Source organism: Neofelis nebulosa, chromosome 8 (genome assembly GCF_028018385.1).
Source record: "Neofelis nebulosa isolate mNeoNeb1 chromosome 8, mNeoNeb1.pri, whole genome shotgun sequence".
Taxonomy (NCBI): domain Eukaryota; kingdom Metazoa; phylum Chordata; class Mammalia; order Carnivora; family Felidae; genus Neofelis; species Neofelis nebulosa.
The window spans coordinates 55,634,091-55,651,883 of record NC_080789.1 but is presented as its reverse complement, the minus strand read 5'-3'; the positions used below and the strand labels follow the sequence as shown (position 1 = coordinate 55,651,883).

At 35.7% G+C, this 17,793-nt stretch overlaps 1 pseudogene; it reads left to right on the top strand.

The window, feature by feature from the left end:
• The first annotated feature begins 225 nt into the window (after window positions 1-225).
• LOC131483814 (bcl-2-associated transcription factor 1-like) lies at window positions 226-12,631 on the top strand (annotated as a pseudogene).
• Window positions 12,632-17,793: the final 5,162 nt, after the last annotated feature.

Sequence of the window (17,793 nt, the reverse complement as noted above, 5' to 3'; positions counted from 1 at the left end):
TTGCTCTCTGTATCTCTCTCTCTCTCTCAAATATAATAAACATTAAAAAATAAATTTAAAAAAAAGTGTGTTTCACATCCACAGTGGAGGCTTCACTGAAGATTTTAGTGCTTCTCTTCTTCCTTTTACTACCTTTTGTTGTTGTTGTTGTTGTTGTTTTTTCCTGGAGATGTCCCTGGAGGAAAGTTATCTGCAAGAGTAGGTAATTAGACAAGCCCCTTCCAAATGGACCTCTCGGGAAACGAAGTCTTTGACCTTCAGGAATGTTCTCTGATCACAAATCCACCACACTTCAAGGTAAATCTTTTTTTGCAGTTGATAGATTTGTAAATTTATTGAAATAAATCACATGTTAACAAGTAATAAGACTTCATTAGGATTCTTCACTAGGATTCACAATGCTCTGAATGTGTAACCCCTTTATAAAGATTTTGACATTTTAAACAAAGGGATAATCAGATATCTTGGTGAGAAATGTTTTCCTGTTTTATGTGTTGAATAGTTGTTACCAGTACCAATTTCCATTCTTTCATTATTCCCTAAACCTTTACATGTAAATACATACAGGCACACATACACAAACGGATAACCCACAAACATGGTTGTGTATCATTTGACCCTTCCCTAGGTTCCTGGGAGAAAGAGTATTGACAAAGAAAAGATTTAGTTCACAGTAACTAAATTTTTTAAAAATCTCATCATCTAAAGTTCAGCTCAAAGAAAGAACAATTACAATGATGTACTACAGGGGCCACTATTTATGTTGATTCCTTCTTCAGTAACTAACCAAATTCGTCCATCACCATAAATAGCACATATCCCACAAAATAAGATATTAGAAAGAATAGATTTGAATACTTATCTTTTGAAGCATATCATATTTAAATCAATATCTTCATCTTAAAGTGTTTGATTTTCCCTGATCTTCGAAACTTTCAGTTAAGAAGCACAGGTGTAAGTGTCCAGTCATTCCTGATTCAGTTGAAAAGGGGTATATATCCTTTCTCCACAGTGCCCATCTTATGTATGTCAGAGTTCCCAGAACACTTATATTGTGTTGGATAAATTTGGATAATTACGGCTTTATATTTAATTATAAATGTGGACTATAATCTGAGAAAATGAAATTGTATAGTAAGAGTGGGGGTTAATTTTTATCACCAAATGGCATGATTAGAGAAGCAGAAGTACCCAAAAAGGACTAAATACCAAAAACAAAACAAAACAAAAATAAAAACCAACCAAACAATAAAAGCCCTGCCTTATTAGGTCTTGGTAAATCACTATTTATTATGCAACCCTCTGACCATTCTAAAAAGAAAGTAGCTAAAATAAGAAAATTCAAAATTCAAAAGTCTTCTATAATACTTCTATATAAATTATATATATGGTCATAGTCTTTTGTTCTAACGTCATATTTGAGAGAGAGAGAGAGAGAGAGGCAGAGAGAAACAGAGAGAGAGAGAGAGAGAGAGAGAGAAAACTGTATTTCTCCTACTGATACTTGATAAATTCTCCACACATGGGAGTTTTGCCACAGAATCTTCAAGTAGGTATCCTTGAGTCTCTATTTTAGCATCTGTTTTCCTAAGTGGCCATGGCTAGTAATTTTAATTCTATCCTGAAGAACGCAGGTACTATATTTTAATTTTGTTGCATCCATGTAAAAATTGTATCAAGTTTTATTCTAGCAAAAGGCAGATCAGCTGATGCCAGCAAACCTTGGTTTCAGGCATTGTTAGGCAGGATCAAGTCTATTCTTTACTTAAGGGCTAGAGATGCCCTACTTCTAAAACCCCCTTCTCAGGTTCCAGTAGAATGTCCTGATGTTCAATGAGGTGTCTCCACTTTGGCTATTCCCATGTCCATAATCTCCCCACAAGATGATGCCTCCAGAATAAACATTCATCACACTGCCCTCGTTAGCTCTTCGCTGCCTGGCCTCCCAAATCTCCCTCAGTGCATGCACAGGTTAGTATCTAGGCAGAGCCTTAAAGGAGACCCTGTGCAGTGCTCTAGATCTGCTTATCTGCCCACTCCTTCACCTCTGGTGTCCTTTCTTCCAAATTCCAGCACAGTCAGCAGCCCCAGTCCCTGAGCATCTACTAGTTAGGCTTGACTTTTAGGCTTCAATCCCCGTGTCACAATTTGGGTGGTGACCCCCCACAGAAAGCAAGGGTGTTGTCCAATGCCTGATAAACAGGTGGTTCATGTGTGCTTACAGTCTTTGCTTTTCAGATATTATGGCAAAAGGATATGTGTAATACCTGCCACTCTATCAAGTCTCCACCTGAAGTTGTCTGCCTTTGAGGCTTCTTTGCTTCCTTTTATCCTCCTCTGATTTGTGTCTTTAGCAAATATTTGGAAACCATGCATGTGTTTGTATTATTAAAATCTGTGATTTTATAACCATGATTTCCCAAACCACTTTAAAAAGTGCATTACTCCTGATAACTTCCATTTTAGATAAAATATTTAACATGATTTTATTTTTTCTTTTTCTCTTCACCAATGGAAGAGTTTGTTTTATGAGCAAAACTAATATAGCTTTTATTAATGGAATTAATGGAATTTCCTCCAGGGATTATCGATAGCATTTGTATTGTCTCACTTTTTAAGAGATTTAGATATTGTTTTATCTTCATAATCAAAATCATTCCTTCCTACCGTATTTTCCCATTGGTGAATGGTCTGTCACATGAGATAAAGTATGAGAAAGCCTGGCCTAGCACAAGCATTTCTTGAACAATATTCATTGTTACTGTCGTCATAATCATTGTCATCATCATTAAATGGCACCACAATCATCAGCAACATCAAAATTTCTCGAGCTGCAAATTGCCTTTTGAATTCATTTATCAATTACAAAGATGATAGATCTAACTCTTTTGGAAGAAACTGATTTTTCTCTCCCCTTGTCTTTCTCTCTGTCTCTCTGTCTCTCTCTCTCTGTCTCTCAGAACATTTTGACAATTAGTTGGCTATACAAATAAATAATAGTAGTAGAGGAACAAACAAGTTGTATATATTTTTTTTTGCAATACTGTGATTCTAAGGACTAAAAGTTTCTGTAAGGTTATCTGATTTATGACCTACTTTAGAAAATTTAAGAAGCATCAAGTGTCACTATAAAGTCACTATCTAATTCTGTTGCAGAGATAATTCACAGCATCTATAAATCACTGTGATTAGTTTAAAATAAAAACACAGGTCTTCTATTCAAAGAGAAATACTGCCTAAAATAGGAAGCAATCTTATATACTTATAGTGACTTTGACCATAGCACCAAGGACTTTGAACCTAAATTATCATTAAGAACTTTTCCTGACCCAATTCTCTCAAAAAGCATTGCAGTTATGAGTGTGTAAGTGATTTACCGCTGGATTCCAATCTGGTTTTATGTCAAATACCAACCTTAATTAATTGGAATAATGAGTTTCAAGATTCCTAGAATTGGAATGCCATGTCCTACCTACCTTTCCGTAGTACTCATTCCATGTATAGGCTGGAGGAAACAAGGAATAAGTTTTAGACTTGGTATCAGTGATATGAGGAAGACTAAAACAAAAAAGTATGTTGATAACCATTTGTCTTTTCATTGTTCTTCTATAAAGATTTTATTATATGTCAAAGATGATTTACTAAGCTCTTTTCCCATATATGTAAGTTTCCTGGAGATGCATTTGTGTATCCAACAACAAAACTGTACCACTTATATAAAATAAGTATGGAAATTCCATAAATAAAGGTTCAAAAGAAAATAGAAACAGTTTAGAAGTCCAAGTCAGGGGTGGAATATATGTGCAGACGTAAAGTTATGAATGCATTTACATTTTTAAAGAAGCTTAAATCAATTCTTTTTATACCTACCTGTCACAATTTGGGTTTAAGATTTCTAAAATATGGTGTGAGGAGTGCTGGCCACGTAGCCCTTGTAATACACGTTGTTGTTCCCATCTTAGTGATGATATAATGAATCATGTTCATAATAAATCATTAAAATAAGTTTCTCCGGTGGAGCTCAGGTTCACACTTTAGCATTTGATTCTTTAAACAGCCTATGGATTCATGGGCAGAGAAGACCCGTTTGAGGTTGATGTTGTAGTTCTCAATATAACCTGATAATAGAACATAAACAAATATGGACACCAAAGAAAAGTAGATTTTTGAATGTGGAAACTTATCCCAAAATCTTTCCTCAAATTGGAAAAAACTAAAGCTTACATGTACAATACAAATTGTACCCTCTGCACCCTCATATATAACTTTAAAGAGATGATTATGATTATCTTCAAGTTTGCCTCTAGCTCAAACATTCTATAATTTTATGAAAAATTTAATTATACAAAATTGAAATCCTTTTTTACTGAGACATAAGATTTTTTTCTTCTTTTTTTAAAGTTTTATTTATTTATTTTGAGAGGGAGAGAGAGAAAGAGAATGAGCGGGGGGGGGGGGGCAGAGAGAGGGAGAGAGAGAGAGATGATCCCAAGCAGGTACCACACTGTCAGTGCAGAGCCCGATGTGGAGCTCGAACTCACGAGCTGTGAGATCATGACCTGAGCCGAAATCAAGAGTTGGATGCTTAACCAACTGAGCCACCTAGGCACTCCTCTTCTTCTTTTTTAATGTTTGTTTATTTATTTTGAGAGAGAGAGAGAGAGAGAGAGAGAGAGAGAATCCCAAGCAGATACCACACTGTCTGCACACAGCCCCAAGTAAGCCTCAATCTCATGAACCATGAAATCATGACCTGAGCTAAAATCAAGGGCCAGAAGCTTAACCGACTGAGCCACCCAGGGGCCCCCAGACTTAAGCTTTTCTAATAAGAATTTTATCTCCTAGAATATATTAGTTGACACAGAGTTGGAATCTGTTTTCCAAAGAGTCTTAAAAACCATGATGAATACTTGTCATTCTGGGATTTTTCAGATGTAACTGCCATTTTCCAGCTATGGTATATGTAAAAATCTCTCCTAACATATCTAAGATATAATACCTTACAAATAGAAGGGACACAGGGGTGCCTGGGTGGTTCAGTCGGTTAAGCGTCTGACTTTGGCTCAGGTCATGATCTCATGGTTCGTGAGTTTGAGCCCCACATTGAGCTCTGTGCTGACAGCTCAGATTCTGTGTCTCCCTCTCTCTCCTCCTCCCCAACTTGCACTCTGTCTCTGTCTCTCTCCCTCTCTCTCTCTCTCAAAAATAAATAAACATTAAAAAATTTAGAAGGGACACATAATTTACTTGTGTAGGTACAGAGATTCTTTTCAAATGATGTATTAGTTTTGTGTTGCTGCCATAATAAATTATCACCAATTCAGAGGCTTAAAACAATGCAATTTTTTTTTTTTTTAATAATTGTTTAGGTCAGAAGTCAGACATGGGTTAAAAGCAAATGTGTTAGATGGCTACATTCCTTTCTGAAAGCTCTAGGGGAAGATGTGTTTCTTTGTTCATTCAAATTATTGGCAGAATTCAGTTCTTTGCTGTTACAGAACTGAAGTCCCTGTTTCTTTCTGGAAGCATCGTTCTCTGTTGTCCACCAGATGCCTTAGCTTGTGCCCTCCTTCCACCATCTTCAAGGCCAGCAAAGCCTGTCCAAATTCATCTCAAGCTTTGAATCTCTACAGTTTCTTGTCTTATCATCTCTTTCTGACTCTATATGTGAAAGTTTTTCTCATTTTAAGGGTTCATGAGATTAGTCTGGGCACACTTGGATAATCCAGGATATATCCCTATCTCAATATCTAAATGCTTAATCACACATCTACAGCGTTCCTTTTGGCAAGTAATATAATATATTAACAGGTTCCAGGAATAAGGGCATGGGCAGCTTTGAAAGGCCATTTTTGTACCTACTACAGGTAGTCTTTCAAAGATCTTACAGTTCTAATAACTGTGATTGTACAATATTGCTCCCTTAATAATCTCTCAACTTGTTGAGGAGACTCATTCTGTAGCCCAACTTCTTGAAGCTCCTTTCAGTAATGTTCAAAGAGAGGTTTTCTTCTTGCTCTAAATTCCATTTGGACTAAACTTTTAATGCCCGTTTTTCACTTATTGCATTAAACTTTTTTTGCTTTTTTCTTACTTACATCTCCACACAAATATACTAACATCTATGTTTTTTTTTTCACATTTCATACAGAATAAATATTGTAGCTATGTAGTGATTAAGTCTTTCAGCTGTGATATTTGTCTATGTTCAAATCTAGCTCGCTCAGGTGACTTAGCTTCCCTTGACCCCAGTTCATTCATCTGTCATATGAGGGTAATAATCATATTTATCTTATAAATAATGCTTTTGGTTAATAATAAATAAAATTAAGTGTAATAGAAAATTAGCAAGATTTGGAGAAACTTGGGGAAATCCTTATACCTAATGAGAGCAAATTAATTGTTAATTGATTAGCATATGCAATTAACTGAAAAGTTATGTAAAATGTATACATTCCATTTGATAAAATAGGTTTTTATAATTTGTGGCTTAGAGAGGTCATGCTCTTTAAATTATTACATATAAAACCAGTGAAAGAGAAATAATTAAATCACAGTCCTCTTAACTTCTGTGGTGATAGAGCTTTCTATCATGAATCATCCTGCGTCTTTGATTTAAATATATATTCATGTAGTTTCAAAATGTTAATGCCTAAGGTTATGAGAAGCCTAAATTTTCAGTAGTTTTTATTTAGTTTTATTCTCCAATATTGCTCACACTGATTTTTGTTTGTATATTTTAGTTCACCTTGTTTCATAAAGAATTTAAACAGTCCACAATATACAAGAAGCATTTTAAGATAATATCACTTACAATGGTGTTAATAATAAAGAGAAATAGGAATGAAAAATATTTAGAACTAGTAGAAATATCAACTTATGTATAATAATCTGTTTTCCATAGTCGAAATAAGACAATAAATCCATAACCTTATGTAATTGTCCATGTACGTGAAAAATATAGTTATTACATCTTCTAGAATGTAACTCTCTAAAGGTAGGGTTGGGTGTCTGTTTTGCTCTTAGTTGAGCATCCTGCACTTCAAACAGTTCTTGCCACATAATATGTGCTCAATATACGTTTGTTGAATAAATGTTTGAAAAGGTTTTTCTTCTCTGAAAAACACCTATAAGAAAGAACAAATCTTAAATTGATATGTGTGGCTTAGGCCAAATACACAGTGGAAAGTTTTCTAATACCTGAGAAAGTGTGTCACCTGTCATCTCTTGATAAATAACATCCACAAATGCTATTTATCTCAATTGAATTTCTGAGGAATTTTGTGTTGCAGTTAGCTTAAGTTTGTTTTCTTGGTCAGTTACATACAAGGCAGTTACTTTTTGGTGTCCTTCTCTCCCATTCTGGTTTTACTGAGCTTTATTCCCTGATGGCTCTGGAGTACAGGATTGGAAAAATTGACTGTTAAATTTAAGGTATCGTTTATGACATATGGTAATATTGTTATTAGCAGTAAAATTATATCCCTTAGGTTTATTAATAAACGATGTTGCCTCTTCACTTTAGGAATTTTCTAACCCGAAATAAAATGAGTTTTTATACATAGTTTAAAAAATTGTTTTAAAAGAGGAAATACCTCTCTAGGCATAATATTTAAGTGAATTATGAGTTACTATTTACTTATTTATTAACGATCTTTCTCTTCAATCATGATGGTACAATTTATTTGTTCCTACAGGTGCTAAAACTCTAGACTTGCAAAAATTTGGGAATAAAAATAGTTGTGGTGAGGAAGGAAGATATGGTGAGAAACATAGAACATGAGGCAATAATGTTTCAATCATTCTGAGCAAAGCCATTAACTTTTCTTTTTATTTTACCAGCCCAATTAAAGGAATCAAAGGGTTGGGTTGTCATACCAGAACTCTTACAGAAATTGGACAGTATCTTCTCTGTTGCAAGTGCGGGAAGCTTGTGTGGTTCATTTAGGTTTTCTGGTCTCTATAGATAAGTTGCCTTGTAATACTAGCTCAACTAGTGCAAAGAGAAGAAAAGAATATAAAAACGAAAGCAACAGGAAACCCTCTGTCTTGCCTGTTTAGTCTCCCAGTAAAAAATCATCACATCTATTCATAAACTAACGCCTTCCCTGGGCCTAAACCACTTGTAACTTCACCACTAGATGAGATTACAGTGTAAACCATACCAATTTGAATCCCACAGTTTAATCACAATCTCTCAGAAAGGCCCCTGTCTTAGGAGAAGGGCCTAAAATCTAGAAGTCTGAAGTAAGGGCATATTTGGAGTCTCCAGGTAGACCGTGGTTAAGAAACAAACAAACTTTACTATCTCTGTTTTTCTTTTCTGAAAAGCAAGAGGCCTCCAAGGAGTACAATGGGAGTAATTCTGTCTATGATAGTTTACAGTCATCCAGAAGCCTAAGGTTTTACAATAAAAGATGACTCCCTCGCCTTCATTGATGAATGGCTATAATTTTCTATCGGACACTCTGAATCGGCTACCCTGCCAGAACAGGGAAAAAAGCTCTCTAACTCTGAATTGAAGGTATAATTCTAAAATATAAGACTTTACTGTGCAACAATAACGTATTTTCTAGGAACCCTTGACATACAAGGAGCTGTAGAGAAAAATAACAAGATAGGTATTTACAGAGCGCAGGCATTTAGATAAATTTATAAATCCCATTATAAAGAACAAAATGATAACGAGATAAGGAAATAAATATTCAAAACACAGTAGTAAGAAATTCAGTAAGAAATGACCTCCAACCAAAGCTGTCGTGCCCTGAGACACAATCAGTCAAAGCATCTTAAGTGTCTATTGTTTTCTCAATCTTGTAATAAAAAAATATGGTGACGGAGGGCATGCTCCGACTTCTACACAGCCCCAAATCTCACATTCTATTTTAAAGAACGTACAGCATACAGTAGGTAGATATTTGATAAATGCCTAAGTATGAGCATGGTTATTTTACCATAGGATAAATAATACCTCTTATTTTGGTGCTAATAAATTGTCTTTTTGGTTATTGTTCCTTCTCCATGTCATGGTGCCCCTGAGTGTAGTTATTTCTCCCTATTTTAAGGCATCCCAACTTAATTTATTCATTCCTTTTATTCTGAGAGGTTAGCAGCAAAGCTGTTTTTTAAAGTAATATAGCATGAACATTAGTAACTGCATTGCATTTAAGATCTATATTAATTTTTTTTAATTCAAAAGTTAGAAATTTGGTCTAATTAATGTCGTCATCTTGCAATTTGGATATGACTATTACACTGTAATGCATCAACATTGGCAGTTACTGAATAATTTGACCATTCAGTGAACAGAAAGAAGCAATATTAACTCCGTTTGATAATATACATATTTCCAAAACAGTTCTAATGCTGAATAAACAATAATATAACTGAGATGAGTAATCAAGAAAAATGACTGAGTTTCTGTCCATAAATTGTTTTTTAATAGTACTTTTGTGTAGAAAGTGTCAAGGCTTCTATGTTTCTGCTCAATGAATCCTTTCAACTTGGATTCCAGTAAAAAAATATTTTTCCCTGAAAAATCGGAAGTGACAGAAACGAGCTAGCGCATTGAAGATACCTCTATGGTTTTCCTCCTGTGCTTGAGTTGGGAAATGGCCACTGTGTAGTTATAATGGAGATAAGGCCCCGGGACCGTGCTTTCGGCGTTTCAGGAATTTGAATTCAGAGTTTAATTTCTCAGAACGTTTTCTCCAGGAAGAATTTTAACGTCTCAAAGACTTCACTTGAGTGCTTAATCCTGCATAAAACCCAAGGACAAAAGAAAGTGTCGCTCCAAATCTAGATCACATTCTTCGAGATCAAAGTCTAGATCACATTCTAGTTCTTGATCAAGATCAAGATCACATTCTAGAAAGAAGAGATACAGTTCTAGGTCTTGTTCCAGGACATACTCAAGATCTCATAGTAGAGATCGTATTTATTCTAGAGATTATCGTCGAGATTACAGAAATAATAGAGGAATGAGACAGCCTTATGGGTACAGAGGAAGGGGCAGAGGGTATTATCAAGGAGGAGTTAGATACCATTGAGGTGGTTATAGACCTGTCTGGAATAGAAGACACTCTAGGAGTCCTAGATGAGGTCATTCACGTTCCAGGAGTCCAAAAAAAAGATCCGTTTCTTCTCAAAGATCCTGAAGCATATCTCACCAGTCATATAGATCTTCTAGGTCTCCAAGATCATCCTCTTCTTGTTCTTCATCCCCATATAGCAAATCTCCTATCTCTAAAAGACAAGGGTCTTGGGAAAAACAAACCAAAAAAGCTGAAGGGGAGCCCCAAGATGAGAATCCTTTGAAAAGTAAATCATAGGAGGAACCGAAATATACATTTGAACATGATCCATCTGAATCTATTGATAAGTTTCACAAATCATCAGCCACATCTGGTGATATTTGGCCTGGCCTTTCAGTTTATGATAATAGTCCCAGATCTCCTCATAGTCCTTCAACGATCACTACACCACCTAGTCAGAGTTCATCTTGCTCTGAGGCTCCCATGTTCAGTACAGTTCACTCTGAAAAAAAACAAAAAAAAAAACAAAAAAAAAAACACCCCCTCTCAGCATTCACATTCCATTCAGCATAGTCCTGAAAGGTCTGGGTTTGGTTCTGTTGGAAATGGATCTAGTTGGTACAGTCCTTCTCAGAATAGTCCAATTCATCATATCCCTTCACGAAGAAGCCCTGCAAGGACAATCACACCACAGAATGCTCTAAGAGATGAAGCTAGGGGACGTTCTTCATTTTATCCTGATGGTGTAGATCAGGAAACTGCAAAGACAGGAAAATTCTTAAAAAGGTTCACAGATGAAGAGTCTAGAGTATTCCTTCTTGATAGGGATAGTACCAGGGATAAAGAGGCTCCAAAGGAGAAAGGATCAGAGAAAGGGAGGGCAGAGGGAGACTGGGAAGATCAGGAAGCTCTAGATTACTTTAGCGGTAAAGAGTCTGGAAAACAAAAGTTTAATGATTCAGAAGGGGATGACATAGAGGAGACAGAGGACTATAGACAGTTGAGGACGTCAGTCCTTGCAGATCAGGGTAAAAATTTTGCTACTACATCTCACCAGAATACTGAAGAGGAAGGACCCAAGTACAAGTCCACAGTTTCACTGAAAGGCAGTAGAGAAAGTGATGGATTTAGAGAAGAAAAAAAACTATAAACTTAAAGAGACTGGCTACGTAGTGGAAGGGCCTAGCGCTGCAAAAGATAAGCACAAGGAAGATGACAAAAATGCTGAGAGAACAACAGTAAAAGAAAGAAACTCAGTCACTTGAGCAGGTAAAGTCTGAAAAGCTCAAAGACCTCTTTGATTACAATCCGCCTGTACACAAGAATCTGGATGCATGAGAAAAGTCTACCTTCAGAGAGGAGAGCCCACTTAGGATCAGAATGATAGCCAGTGATTCTCATCGACCTGAAGTCAAACTCAAAATGGTACCCGTTCCACTTGATGATTCTAACAGACCTGCTTCCTTGACTAAAGACAGGCTACTTGCTAGTACACTTGTGCATTCTGTCAAGAAAGAACAAGAAGTCCAAACCATCTTTGACCACATTAAGTTGCCACAGGCCATCAAAAGCACTTCAGAGTCATTTATTCAACACATTGTGTCCTTGGTTCATCATGTTAAAGAGCAATACTTCAAATCAGCTGCAGTGACTCTAAACGAGAGGTTCACTTCATATCAGAAAGCCACTGAAGAATATAGTGCCAGGCAAAAGAGCCCTGAGGTACACAGGAGAATTGACATCTCTCCAAGTGCCCTGAGGAAGCATACTCATTTAGCAGGAGAAGATAGAGTTTTTAAAGAAGAAAAGCAAAAGGGAGATAAAAAATTAAGGTGTGATTCTACTGATCTTTGGCATGACATTGATCGTTGGAGAAAAGAAAAAAGTAAATAACGGGGGATTCCAAGGACTCCAGAGAATCCAGTGGATCGAGAAAGCAGGAAAAAACTCCAAAGGATTACAAGGAATACAAATCTTACAAAGATGACAGTAAACATAAAAGTAGAAAGCAATATCATTCTCGATCCTCATCATCTTCAGCATCACCTTCTCCCAGTTTTCAAGAAGAAAAGGAGAGTAAGAAGGAAAGAGAAGAAGAGTTTAAAACTCACCACGAACTGAAAGAATACTCAGATTTTGGGGGAGTTAGCCAACCACGAGGAACCTTTCATGATGACAGAGATGATGGTGTGGATTATTGGGCCAAAAGAGGAAGAGGTCATGGAACTTTTTAACATGGCAGAGGGTGCTTTAACTTCAAAAAATCAGGTAGCAGTCCAAAGTGGACTCATGACAAATACCAAGGGGATGGGATTGTTGAAGATGAAGAAGAGACTATGGAAAATAATGAAGAAAAGAAGGACAGATGCAAAGAAGAAAAGGAATAGTAAATCTGAAGTGAGATTGCAACAGAGAGCAGAACTTGCACCCACCATTTTTTTTACCTGATTTTTGTTTTCAAATAAGAATGTAAGCATTTTACTTAAATTTTACTGTTTGCAAGTAGTCAATAGAAATTTTGTTTTAAGTCTTCAAATATCTTGAAAAATAGTAGACTGTATGTTGAAAGTTGTACTGAAATAAAGTAGAAAATTGTTACGTACCATAAAAAAAAAAATATTTTTCCCCCAAACAAAAGCAGAATATTACTATGCCAGTGGATAAAACACATGGTTCTCTAATAAAATAGATGAACAGTTGAGCCTATATGCAGGATTTATGGGAGTTTATATGGGGCACATAGGGAGATCCTATGTTTATATAGAGAAACAGGCCGGTGATAGATAACCAGGGACACTCACTGCAATCAGAGGTATTTGCTTCGATTGTGTGCTTATGAGGAGTAGCTTGTGGTACAAGACAGATTATTCCCAAGATATGGTTTGATGTCCACTTACCACATCACCCCATAAAGAAGGCAGGCAATTTGTTCCTAATGTAACTAATAAAAAAGGCATCAAAATTTTAAGATTTTTGAATAAGCACTACTTAACAATGTAATAGTGCAGTGTACTTAAATTCACCTTTGAACAAATTCATTGAGAAAAATTAAGAATGTGAACCTTAACAAGGAGACATGAAAGTATAAATTCTTAGAATAGAAAATCTCTATCAAACATAGATAAAAATCATATTAACCATATTTAGTTTGCATCTCTATTGTTGTGTTAAGAGACTATATTTTATCCTTGGGGTTAGGTGATTTACTCACTTTACCAGTCATTGACAGGAGATTAAGACCTTACAACAAAATCCTAATCTTTAGTATTTAAAAACAGATATTTATACTTAAAGTAAATTTACAATAGTTAAATGTAGTTTTCATTCAATAAAGTTAATTCATTGTCAAAAACATTTTTTTTTTCATAAAATTATCACTTGATCTGACCTAAGCAAACATCTATTTCATCCTGGTTCCTATCACAGGATGGATCCTGTATGGAATATGTAACAGGAATGTCAAATTGTTCAGTGACCCAGCTTAATTAGACTCAGTTTTTAAGCCACTGTGGTGCTGTTTCACATGTCAGTGCCTTCAGTTTGCTGTTCCTTCTCTTGGAATGTTCTCCTTGTTTTTGTTCCATGTTTACAACTCAGTTCATCCTCAAAAATTTTATTAAAACTCGTGTTTATTTTTTTGCTACTCTGCTCTCCTATGTATAATTGACCAACATTCAGCCTCTGTATTTCTGTTCTTCAAAAGTGCTACATATTATTTCAGATTTCAAACATTAATATATGTGTGTTCGATATATAACAAATGCAACATATGCTATATTATAATATTTGTATTATGTTTTGTATTATTTGTTGCATATTGTACATTTTATGTTTAAACATCATGTATTCTATATTGCATGAACATTTACATATGAATTTCTAATATTTAGAAAGAGTCATAAGTAAATACCAGAAAGTAAACACCAGAAACAGACAATTTCAAAGTGGCACACAGTAAATTGAGTGATTTTTCTGTCTTGCTCGGATGAAAAATTTGAAATCCAAATGTAAATGGAAGTACTAAATATGGAGAAAAATATGAATTTATCTGCTATCTTCTATGTTGAAGTTAGTATCCAGTGCTGGTCAGATGCATTTGTTTTGGAACACATGTAATGTGAACAAGAATAGAAGGAAATCATATGGAGAACTGCCACAATTACAGTGATTGTTCATTCGCTATCGAAGCACCTTGAGACCTTTGTGTTAAGCCCAAATACTAAAATGATTCCTGTATCCAAAATACATATCCAAAGCAAGAAGAAAGAAAACTTAAAGGCATTCTTCAATAAGGAATAAAAAATGAGGTCTGGGGCTCTCTTTGAGGGAAGGATAGTTTCTTCTCTAAAATACTGCTCAACTACCAGATAGATCACATAGTAGGATTACCTAAAAGCTACTGAAAACCGGACTCACATCAGTGAGGCTCAGGAACTAAAGCTCCTGAGATTGATAGGTAATCAAGCACAGCAAGCCTTAGACTTGGAGTGGAGGGACATTTTTCTTTTCTTGTTGTGCTAAAAATTACCCCAGGGAAGAATAGGGCCTCCTGAGAAACAGTATAGGAAAGTAAAAACAAAACACCACATTCCACAATCAAGTGGAAATATTATGTACCTAGAACTACAGAATATTTCGGGATTGTACTTTTTCTGTTGCCTTGGATTTATATAGCCACTATTTGCAGTAAATTTTTACAAAATGAATAACTTTGTTTTAATGGGAAAACTATATTCTTAAAAGTATAATACAATGCTTGGAGCTTACTCTTTATAGCCAGTATACTTTAAAAATAAAATGTTCCTGCAAAAATAAGTTGTTATAAATCATTATGCAAATTTAGAGAATTCAAAGCTGTTACACCCAAAACAGCATGTGAAGAGCAATGAGTGATGGGGGGATTTGGGGAGGAATACATAAACCTAAATTCTTCCTCTTCCCTTACCGTGTTAGAGGCATAAAGATTATGATAAGCCACTGGTGGAAACTGGAAAAAACCCAGGATAGTGCTGAAGTTCTGACTCTTTAGGTGATAAATGATGGTCTTGGGGACAAATGTGGATATAAGGGGTAGAGAGGCCAGCGAGGAGAAACAAAGCTGAATATAGATAAAAGTCCTGAATGGAGCCAGATGGGTAAAGCACTAATCCCTCCATTGGGGAAATAACTCAGATGACTATGGTTATGCCCTTGGGTTGGGCTGGGCTGGCACTGCTAACTTTATGTCCTCCTGTACTGTTTCTACGAATGCTGACAGGATTGGAGATGGGTATAGTTTGTACTGATAAGTCTTCCTCCCTTCTTATTTCTGTGTATATCCATGTTGTCCCCTATGAGCCTCAAACCAGAGGTCAGAGCTTCCCAAGCTGAATTCTATAAAATTTAAGAACAAAGAAGGCTCTCTCCTCTTCTACTACTGCTTACTAATCCACAACTAACTATAGATCTCATCAGGCAGACTCACCTGATGATGGAGCAATCCCTCACTGAACCTAAATAGTCAAAAAATGAATACAAGACATTTATGAAGGAGGATCAAGAAACACAGTCCAGAGACTGAGTATCGCTGTGGTCAAGGAACACAGACTCCAAAACCTGATAAATAACATGTTTAAATTTCTTTTCCTACTGTTTACTAATTTAGGAGCTTTAGAAAATTACTTAATGTCTCAGTGTCTCAATTTTTTATCTATAAAAAATGAATTGCTATGTCCAGCTGAGAGAGCATTTTTAAAGAATTAAATGAATTGATTTTTATAGAAAGCCTTTATAACACTCTGTGCATACAAAGTATTCTATATGCTAGATTTTGTGGTGCCCTAGCAAAATAGTTGAACTGGAGAATCAATAAAAATAAAAGCCAAAGCCTCTAGATAGACAACAACATGATATACTCAGGAAAGAGAATTAGAAAATCATCAGTCTTTTCAGATGCAATATTGAAAATAACAAAAATCACTGAACCAATATTGGACTATTGTAACAAATTGCCATTGATTTAAAAATAAATTACCTAGATGTGATGTCATTCAAAAGAGGGTAAAATACATTTTTGGATACTCAAGTATTCAGAAAACAAAGCATTTTTGTAGTATTTTTGAGAATAATCTCAATAAATGATTCTTGTTTTCAATAAATGCTTCTTAAAAAATAAATTTAAATTTATAAAAATGTTATCCCAGAAATTGTGGAAATAAAGTAGATGAATAACATGAAAGAACAATATATAGTGGAAAATATTACAACATAGTAAAATGATGAAATTTGAACTCTAATATATGCTAAAGGTTGGATTATTAAATTTTTTTGAAGATTCATGGAAGACACAAGACACAATAACAACAACAACTCACTAAAAATATCTTGATGAGGTTAAAGATGGAAGTTAAAATATATTAGGGAGGGTCATAGTCATATTTTCAATGTTATCAAGTTAATAAAAAAATATTTTCATTGACAGGAGCACCATTGACTGATAATTTCCAGCTGCAGCTCCTTTTAGTCCACCATGGAGTTCTAGCTGAGACCACTCTAGCCTTGACCCAATTCTAAGAGTTTAGAGACCTCTTTAGTAGGTGACTTTGCTTGGTGACTTCCAGTAGCCTTCCCCACCAAAACATGCTCAGGACTCTGAATAACTGAAGACTGGAGAAAGGTAGGCATCTAGACATTTTTGGAATGTCAGCACCAGGTATTGGCACTCCCGCACAAGCTAGCCTCAGAGTGCAGACCTCTGAAGTTCAAATTCTGAGAAGAAATAATCGAATTACTGGGCCTGGGTGTGATGTATAACCCTAGGTCTGATATTCATCCCTGAATCAATCAACCATGCTTGGGATGAAGCCCCTGGCAGGAGTAATGAGAAGATTATGCTTTGTTATCCACTATAAATATGATTGCCACACATCTATGCATAGAGGGTTCTTTATTTTAAAAAAAAAGGAGACTCTCATTTCTTATTATTTCTGTTTACATTTTTTAATGGGTCTTAGAGAAAAATAAGCAATACATATGAAAAATTTCAAGGGGAAGGGTAAAAGTATAATAAGCAGGGAGAGCACTGATTGAGTTTGTGGCTAATAGGTTACACATCTGCCCCAGTGATATGTTGGACTCTACAAATTTTCTGAGAAATGTACAGAAGAAGCAAGCAGAAGTCAGGTCATAGTGTTGGTAAAAATGGATCTTTAATTATGTAGCTGCTGTCCCCTCTACCCTTCAGAATGGAGAATGTCTGAGTCCAAACCGTCTTTGGGTGCAGACATGAGAAGAGACTTGAAGGATCAGCATTCATGTCATTTACTTTCTTTCCTTCTTTGTCCCAACATATATGCTTCCTTTACCATGGCTATTTTTAAAAATTTTTTAATGTTTATTTATTATTGAGAGGCAGAGACAGAGCATGAGCACGGGAGGTGCAGAGAGAGAGAGGGAGTCACAGAATCTGAAGCAGGCTCCAGGCTCTGAGCTGTCCGCACAGAGCCTGATGCAGGGCTCGAACTCACAAACCATGAGATCATGACTTGAGCCAAAGTCAGATGCTTAACCGACTGAGCCACCCAGGCGCCCCACCGTTGCTATATTTTTAAACTAGCATTTTAAGGTGCCATTCCAGTGAAGGGACATGAATATGTTGAAAAGAATTAGAGAAGATTTTAATTCCTCTGCCTGGTTCAGAAGCTAGATTTGATGGTCAATAGAAAACAGTTTCTAGCAAAACAAGGCAATGGGTAAAGTTTGATTTTATTACATCTTTTAA